This window comes from Artemia franciscana, chromosome 1 (assembly GCF_032884065.1).
Source record: "Artemia franciscana chromosome 1, ASM3288406v1, whole genome shotgun sequence".
Lineage (NCBI taxonomy): Eukaryota > Metazoa > Arthropoda > Branchiopoda > Anostraca > Artemiidae > Artemia > Artemia franciscana.
The window spans coordinates 12,297,435-12,306,885 of record NC_088863.1 but is presented as its reverse complement, the minus strand read 5'-3'; positions in this window follow the sequence as shown (position 1 = coordinate 12,306,885).

Genomic DNA, 9,451 nt, shown 5'->3' with positions numbered 1-9,451 from the left:
AATATAATTGATAAGGTCGGTCATCTTGTCATCATGAATGAATGAATAACTGTATTTAAAGCCATTTTTCAGACCGTATACATACATATACAACAACAAACAAACTAAATCATGTAACACTCGACTTCCGAATAATAAGACCCTTCCGGGCAAAATTTCCCACTGCTATTACATTTATTTTCGACGTTGACTTCAAAGTTCCAAGAAGGGGCTCACGACCACCCACACCAAGAAATCTCCCTCTAGCTCATTTAGCCCCTGACACCTGAAAAGAAATTGGTTCAGCCCATCAAGATCACCGCAAATTGGGCAAATATACCACATTTCCGGGTAACACCTATTTTTCCAAACACTATAAAGAGGGAGACAGTTTGTACTATAAAGAGGGGGACATGTACGTACCATATTAACTTATGAGGCATTTTATCACCAAATGCCGTTACGTTTGCAATTAGATTCCATATTTATTGTTCTATTTTTCACTCTTTTCTAAGATAAAATTATCAATTTAGTCAATTATTGGCGTCCTTGTCACATTGCGCCCCCCAAGATTTCGCTCTAGATTCACCCTTGTTCCTAATTGAACCCATTTGTGTATTAAAGTCCCCTAAAAAATGCCTCATTCTACCTGGAACTCTTTCTATTTAGTTTAGCAATTGTATTTAAAATTCATTGAATCACTACTATCTCTTTCAGTTTTTTCTTTATCTATCCCTGAAAGTTTCATTTTCCTAGCTTAGCTACTTTTCATGATTAAGAAAAACCCCAATCCGTAACGGTTGCAATTAGATTCCATATTTATTGTTCTATTTTTCACTCTTTTCTAAGAAAAAATTATCAATTTAGTCAATTATTGGCGTCCTTGTCACATTGAGCCCCCCAAGATTCGCTCTAGATTCAACATTGTTCCTAATTAAACCCATCTGTCCATTGAAGTCTCCTAAATAAAAATACCTCATTCTACATGGGACTCTATCTATTTAGTTCAACAATTATTTTTAAAATTCATTGAGTCACTACCATCTCTTTCAGGTTTTTCTTTATCTATCCCTGAAAGTTTCATTTTCCTAGCTTAGCTACTTTTCATGATTAAGAAACACCCCAATCTAGAATTTTCCCAGCGAATTTAATGGCAAGAGACGGGTACTTTTGAAAAAGAGGAAAAGAGGGCGAGTGGAAGTTTCGTTGTAAAAATCAAAATAACTTATAAAAAAGGAGAGAGAGTGAATGAAAGTGGAATCACCTGGGATGTTATCAAATACAGTTTGGCAATTGACTGACAAATTGACAATATTAATAATTGACAATTTTACTACAATTACTGACAAATAATAGTTGACTATATTTTTTCTGTGTATTATGAAGTTAAAATTGCCTTATTAACATGTTTCCTTCTGGGTAGACCAACTACTAAAATCATTTTTGTTGTAATTCATTCTTCTACAGGAATACGGAAACGCCAAAATAAACTTTGGTTGTTTTTTGTTATTTTTTTTCTTGTTTAAATTTTTTTTTAGTTCTCTTTATCTTGTTTTGATAAACCGTCAGGTGATATTTCTTGTGAAGCTTCATCTGATCCTTCTCCAAACGTTTCTCAATGTCCATCTAAGTGTTTTTTCTCCAGATGATAATTCAAGTGTTCTATCTAACAATTTGTTCGTGTCATGTCAGAGTTCAGCAGATTCAAGTTTTGCAAGTGCCATATCTGAAGTTACCTCTGAGTCTCAACAGCCAAATATCCCGAGTCAGAAACCCCCATCTGGAAATACTTTCCGTGTTCTTTCAAGCAATGTCGACTGTCTGACAAATAAGCTTCTTGAATCCGAAGTGCTTCTCAAGGAAGAAGCAGCAGAAGTTGCGGGTTTTGTTGAACTGTTACCGAAAACATAGTCTATTTGCAGTTATTGAAATGTCACTACAGATCTTGAGATATTAGCTATTTAGCAACTTGGAGCACCCAAATTGTCAAAGAGGAGTTGGTGTTTATGTAGAGCCAGTATCCAGGTTAGTGTTGTAAATCCTTCTATGCTCGATATATCTTTGATTGAAAGTGTATGGCTTGATACCTCCATTGCCAATAAAAAATTGCGTCTTGGGTGTGTCTATCGAAGTCCAAGTGCTCCTTTCCTTGAAGATAGTGAATTGGCCCTCAAAACTATTATTGATTAAATGGCATCTTCAATATCCCTTTCTAGCTCATCTGAGTTAATAATCATTGGATATTTTAATTTTCCTGCAATTGAGTGGGTTGAAGGAACTGGACATTCTTTATCTAATAGTAGACTCACCTTTTATATCTTGCCTATCAAATAATTTTCTTCATCAGACTATTGATAAGCCTACACGCCATAGAGCTGATCAGAATCCCTTACTGTTAGACCTCGTCATATTGCATGATCCTGACTACTCCGTTCGAAATGACTATTTACCGCCAATTGGTAGTAGCGACCACCTAGTTATTCAGTCTGTGCTGTCCCTAAATAGTCGTCCTCAACCTAAATTTCGTCCTCAGACTTTCATCGACTATGAAGCAATACAGCAAAACTTTCATCTGCAAACTGGTCAATGTCACACGGTGGTCAATGTCAATATCACCGGTGACATCAATGAGTCTTGATTAAATTTAAAAAAAAAACTCTCCTTGCTCTTGAAAAGAAACACTCCAGGGTTATTTTTAGAAAACAGCCTAAAACACTTCCCTTCCTCACTAAGGAAGTTAAGAAGCTGATTAACCAGAAATCTAAAGAGTGAAAACGGTATATCAAGAAGAGGAACTAGCAGCCTATCAATTTACAGGACAGCACGGAATCTTGCAACAGATTCTGTAAAAAAAACTGAAATCTGCTTACGAGGAAAAATTTGCTTCTGACAGCAAGTTAAACCCAAAGTCTTTCTGGAGACATATCTCTGCTAGAAACCCAAATCATCATACTATTCCTGACCTTGTTGACCGCGGTCTACTACACTCATCTCCAATAGATAAGGCTGACCTTCTAAATTCACAATTCACTTCTGCCTTCACCCAAAACTCAGATACCTCTTCACCAGATCCTCCATCGTATTAAGTGCTTTTTCCCATGCCTGATCTTTCTGTAAGTGAAGTATTGGTTTTCAAAAGCCTTGGGAAGCTTGATGTAAATAAGTCAAATGGACCAGACGATGTTCATTAACGTCTTCTTAAGCAGTGTCGAAAAGCTCTCAGTTGCACCCTGTGCATGTTGCTCCGGTTATCATTTCAAAATGGGGAACTACCGCATGAATGGAAAACATCTTATATAACCCGTATCCATAAAAATGGGACGAAGAGACTCTGCAGAAAATTACTGTCCTATAAGCATCACTTCTGCAGTTGTTAAGGTGCTTGAGAGATGTGTTAACAAAGTTCTAATTGAACATCTTGAGGTTAATAACATCCTCTCCGCATCACAACATGGGTTCAGGTCTGGTAGATCTGTTGATACTAACCTCACCAAACATAAGAATTAGTGAATACACTGCTTGATAAGGGTCTTCCTGTTGACATAATTCTCCTTGATCTGTCCAAAGCATTGGATAAGGTTTGTCATGAACTCCTCATAATCAAACTGAAGGCTGCAGGTGTCAATGAAGCTGTTGTACAGTGGATTATGGGCTTCCTCTCTGAAACACCATAGATTGTCAGAGTTTTTGATTTACAAGGTACTCCTCATTTCTCTTCTCCCACAACTGTATTAAGTGGTGTGCCCAGTACTCTATTCTGGGACCAACACTTTTCAACTTCTATGTCAACGATCTACCCACCCTTCTTTCAAATTGTATTACCCTTTATGCTGATGACTCAAAACTAGTTGGATAAGCGGCTACTCCGTCTGACCAGCAATCAATTCAAACAGATCTTGACAGTCTAGGAATATGGGCTAACATGTGGCTCTTTGCTTTTAATGTTGATAAAGCCATGTCATCCATTTTGGCAAATACAACAAGCATCATAAGTATTTCAAGACAACTTCCTTTCTGCTGTTTCCGATGAAAGATATCTTGGGGTTATTGTTGATCACCAATTAAATTTTAGCAGCCGTGCTAAGTCTGTTTCATCTTCTGCAAATAAATCCCTTGGTGTCATAAAAAGAACCACGTCGAGCCGACACCCAAGAGTTTTTATGAAGTTATATAAGGCGCTTGTACGACCACGTCTGGAGGTCGGAATGTCATTGGCAGCCCTTTTTTCAAAAAAGATAAGAAGTTGCTTGAGGATGTCCAGCATCGTGCCACTAAGATGGTTAGCAGCATGAATAAATTTCCATATGAAGAAAGACTATGTCGATTGAAGCTGCCGACATTGACATACGAAGAAAAAGGAGTGATATGATTGTAACCTAAAAATCCTTCCTAAAAACACCCATCCTTGAGTGTTGTGTGTTGAAAAAACACAGCCCTTGCATTCTGGTACTAGAGGACATTCAACGAGGCTTCCCATGCAATATTCCACGAGTAAACATAGAAGTCATTTCTTTGGCCTAAGAGTCATCAATCTGTAGAATCAACTGTCTGAGGAAACAGTTTCTGCAACTTCAATTGACACGTTCAAGTCCCACCTTGATAAGGAATGGCTCTGCCAGGAGTTCCTTTACAATTGGGAAGCTGCAGAGTCCTCCACAAGAGTCTAGATCAACAACCACAACCTACACCAAACGAATTCTTTTTCATCACTGGAGCATCACAAGGATGGAAATGCCTTATACCAACTGCGATTTAAGGTAATTTAAGGTTTGTGCCCAGATCCGATTTCTTCTGAAAAGTACCAGTTGCCTCAAATACCCGCATGCTGCATTTTGGCCGAAATCGCAACGATTTTGAAGATGGCAGATGATATTTTAGCCATTTTTGAAAAAAAAACACAAAAAATCTCATGTGTTTAAGTGTTCCAGCGCTTGCATGAAAACATGTGTGGCGATCAAGTCAATAGCTGATCGCGAAATTACTTATTTTCTATAATTTGTAACTCAGTATTATTTCATATTTTGGTGGTAGTCCCTGTTGGGCTTCTTTAGAAATCCTAAAAACAAAAAATAGTAGTTCTAAAAAATAGAAACTAAAAAAAAAAAAAACTAGTAGTCTAATACAAGTCTAAGACTATTGAAAGTCATTTTTTGTAAGATAATGTTGAGGTGTTTCGTCATTTTTTCAAATCGTAGCTGCAATTTTTAAGTATTTTTTGGATTTTCTGCAAAATTAATGCATTTTTTTCGAAATATTCTTTCGCACAAATTGCGGCATGTGAAATTAAGGACAACTGAGTCTTGGAACTGTATTGATGTATTTTATTTTTCTAGACATATCGAATGATCAGTGAAATATTTCCAATTATATGATTATCAGTTTAAAAAAGATAGGAAGAGGACCTCTTTTTACAGATGACGGATCTACCAAGGTCTTGGAAAAAATTTTGTTTAATACATAAACGGTCAGCAAAGAAAATTGAAGAATTTATCAAGGACTAGGTTACTCATCACGTCCTGCTGCAATTTCAAAAAAAAAGTAAACTCACATTCCCCCCTGAAAATTATACTTTATTAGAGAAACGTTCTGGCAAACCATCAACGAACTAATTAAAACCGGGTATAGAGGATATTTTAAATTTCAATAACTACAAAATAAACTTTATATATTATCGGTCAAACATAGGTCCTTAAAAAAGCTGAAGACATGTTAAATTAAAGTCTTGATTTTGTTTTTTTCTTTGAATATTCTTTTAGTTTTTTCTTTAGTTCAAGAAGGCTAGGAGGTTGTACGTCCCGGGAGAAACCTACTGCATGTTAGTGAAGAATCTTTAATGTTTTTGAGTTTCAACGTAGTGTAACTTACCTTTAACAGAGCAAGTATTTTAAGTATTTGTATTTTATTTTAAGTATTTGTATTTGTATTTTAAGTTTATTTAAATTTAATTCGTCTATTTAAATTCTATTTAATTCTATTTAAATTCCACTTTTAAGTCTATTTAAATTCGTTTAGTTTTTTCTTTAGTTTGAGCAGGCTAGGAGGTCGTACGTCCCGGGAGAAACCTACTGCATGTTAGTGAAGAATCTTTAATGTTTTTTAGTTTCGATATAATGTAACTTATCAAACAGTTCGTGGTAACGAACTGTAGTAACGAGCGACCCGGCTCAATAGTAAACGAAACTCTAAAAAACGGAATTTTGATGCTAAAAGATACATCAAAAGAATCGAATTTTCATGCTGATTCTAAATATATAAGTTTCATTAAATTTAGTCTTTGTCATCAAAAGTTACGAGCCTGAGAAAATTTGCCTTATTTTGGAAAATAGGGGGAAACATCCCCTAAAAGTCATAGAATCTTAACGAAAATCACGCCATCGCATTCGGCTGATCAGAGAACCCAATAGCAAAAATTTAAAGCTCCTATCTAAAAAAAAATGGGAAATTTCGTATTTTTTGCCTGAAGACAAATCGCGGGTGCGTGTTTATTTATTTTTATTTTCTTTTCCCCAGGGGTCATCGTATCGACCAAGTGGTCCAAGAGTGTCGCAAGAGGGCTCATTCTAACGGAAATGAAAAATTCTAGTGCTATTTTTAAGTGACCAAAAAATTGGAGGGTACCTAGGCCCCCTCCCATGCTCATTTTTTCCCAAAGTTAACGGATCAAATTTTGAGATAGCCATTTTGTTCCTCATAGTCGAAAACCGTAATAACTATGTCTTTGGGAATGACTTACTCCCCCACAATCCCTGGGGGAGGGGCTGCAAGTTACAAACTTTGACCAGTGTTCACATATAGTAATGGTTATTGGGAAGTGTACAGACGTTTTCAGGGGGATTTTTTTGGTTTGGGGGTAGGGTTGAGGGGAGGGGGCATGTGGGAGAATATTTCCTTGGAGCAATATGTCATGGGGGAATAAAAATTAAATGAAAAGGGCGCAGGATTTTCTAGCATTACTATAAAAAAAAACAATGAAAAAATAAACATGAAAACGTTTTTCAATTGAAAGTAAGGAGTAGCGTAAACTTAAAACGAACAGAGATTATGAGGGGTTCTAAAAATACTCTAGCATAAAGAGCGAGGTATTTAGGAGGAGATAAATACCTTGCTCTTTATGCTAAAGTGTTTTTAGTAATTTCAACTATTTATTCTACGGCCTTTTTGATTCAGGGGCCATTCTTAAAGAATTGGGACAAAACTTGCCATTTAGTGTAAAGAACGAGGTATTAACGAGGGTACAAACCCCCTCGTATACATAATAAAACATAAGAATATAAAAGATTGTTACGTAAATTAATTCTTAAGTTACGCATATTTTTTACTAATAAAAACGTTCGTTAAAAATTAAAAGTTCTAGTTGCCTTTTTAAGTATCCGAAAAATTGGAGGACAACTAGGCCTCCTTCCACACCCCTTATTTCTTAAAATCGTCTGATCAAAACTAAGAGAAAGCCATTTAGCCAAAAAAAAAGAATTAATATACAAATTTCATTTTAATAATTTATGTGCGGAGAGCCAAAATCAAACATGCATTGATTCAAAAACGTTCAGAAATTAAATTAAAAAAACAAGTTTTTTTTAACTGAATGTAAGGAGCGACATTAAAACTTAAAACGAACAGAAATTACTCCGTATATGAAATGGGTTGTCCCCTCCGCAATCCCTCGCTCTTTACGCTAAAGTTTGACTCTTTGCCACAATTCTACTTTTTAAAACGATTAAAAGCTTTAGCGTAAAGAGCGAGGCGTTGAGGAGGGCACAACCCATTCCATATACGGAGTAATTTCTGTTCGTTTTAAGCTTTAATGTCTCTCCTTACTTTCAGTTAAAAAAAAACTAGTTTTTTTTTATTCAATCTTTAACAGAGCAGTGTATTATAAGTCTTTTTAAATTGTTATTTATCAAAAAAACCAGACTAAACGTTGAAAAAACCTCAAATCTATGTATTTTAGTGACTGCAAAATTAGCAAATGTTTATAGAAAATATAAAATAGTAGTATCCCATTCTGTTCAGAGTACATAAGCTCCGATAAATTTGAGTTTTAATTTTTTAATATTTCGTCAAATATCAACGATAGCATATTAAGATTAGCGTATAAGGACTATTTCGTCACGCAATGTTTCATCAAAGGTTAATGATAACATATTCAGATTGGCGTATATAGTCTATGCCGTCATATTATAGTTCGTAAAAAGTTAACGATAGCAGATTTGAACTAGTGTCTAAATGTGTAACAAGGCTAGAGTTTGATGATGCTAAACTTTTCTTGAACACATTTATGTGTATACATTTGTGTACATTTATACATTTTGTGTATTAGTATAGCAAGTTCAAATTTAATTCAACTTCCCCAGCTTGGGCCAGTTCAAACTGTAAGACACATATTATACGGTCTCAAAGTGTCAGTCAAAGCGTATAGGTAACTTAAACGAGTGGGAACTAGCACTAGCGTCGGCAGAAAACCTTACCGCCATCTTGCGTTTGGCGAAGCTTGCATTTTTTTTTTTTTTTTTTTTTTTTTTACTGTAGTAATAAGAATAAATAATTAAATTGATGTAATTGGTAAAATTTATATAGTAATAAGTGCCTGATCTCAGTTCTGAAAGAAAAACAATTGCAATACTTGACAAAATGGCAAGTGCCACCAAATGATAGATGGCGTTCATGTTTTGTTGGTTTTGATGCTGGAAATAGCACCAGTTTTCACTCTTATTAAATGTCCATATTCTTTGGTGTCATCTATAAAAATATATTCACAGCACTCTCTCTAAAGAAACGTAATTCATTCATATTTAAACCAAATTGTACGTGAACCTTAAACCTTCTGTGGTTTGGCCGTAGTGGGTTTATAAGGGCCAAGAGAGGTATGACTCAGATGCAATTTAAGTGAAATACCTTTAACAATCCAATAAATTCAAATTTTCTGAATTGAATGAAGCAAGAATCTTGTTATTATAGGTGCATGTAGCATTTAGCATGCTGGTGATAATAGATTAAAATCCCAATCAGCATGGTTTTCAATAACGAATTTCTATTTTAGTCAAGAAGAGGGTCAAGAGTTGTTTTTGCACTAATAAAAGTCTGCCAAATGATAAACAAATAAATAATAACAAAAATAAAAAATAATAATAAATAAATAACAAAAGTCTGCCAAATAATGAGTAAATAATAGTATAATAAATTATGATAAATAAATAAATAATAACAAAAATAAGAAATAATAATAAATAAATTATAAAAGTCTACCAATAATAAATAAATAATAATAAAAACAAAAAATAATAATAAACAAATAAATAATAACAAAAATAAAAAATAATAATAAATAAATAATAATATAATAAATAAAAATAGAAAATAATGATAAATAAATGAATAATAACAAAAATAAAAAATAATAATAAATAAATAATAAAAGTCTGCCAAATAATAAATAAATAATAATATAATAAGTAATAATACATAAATAATAATA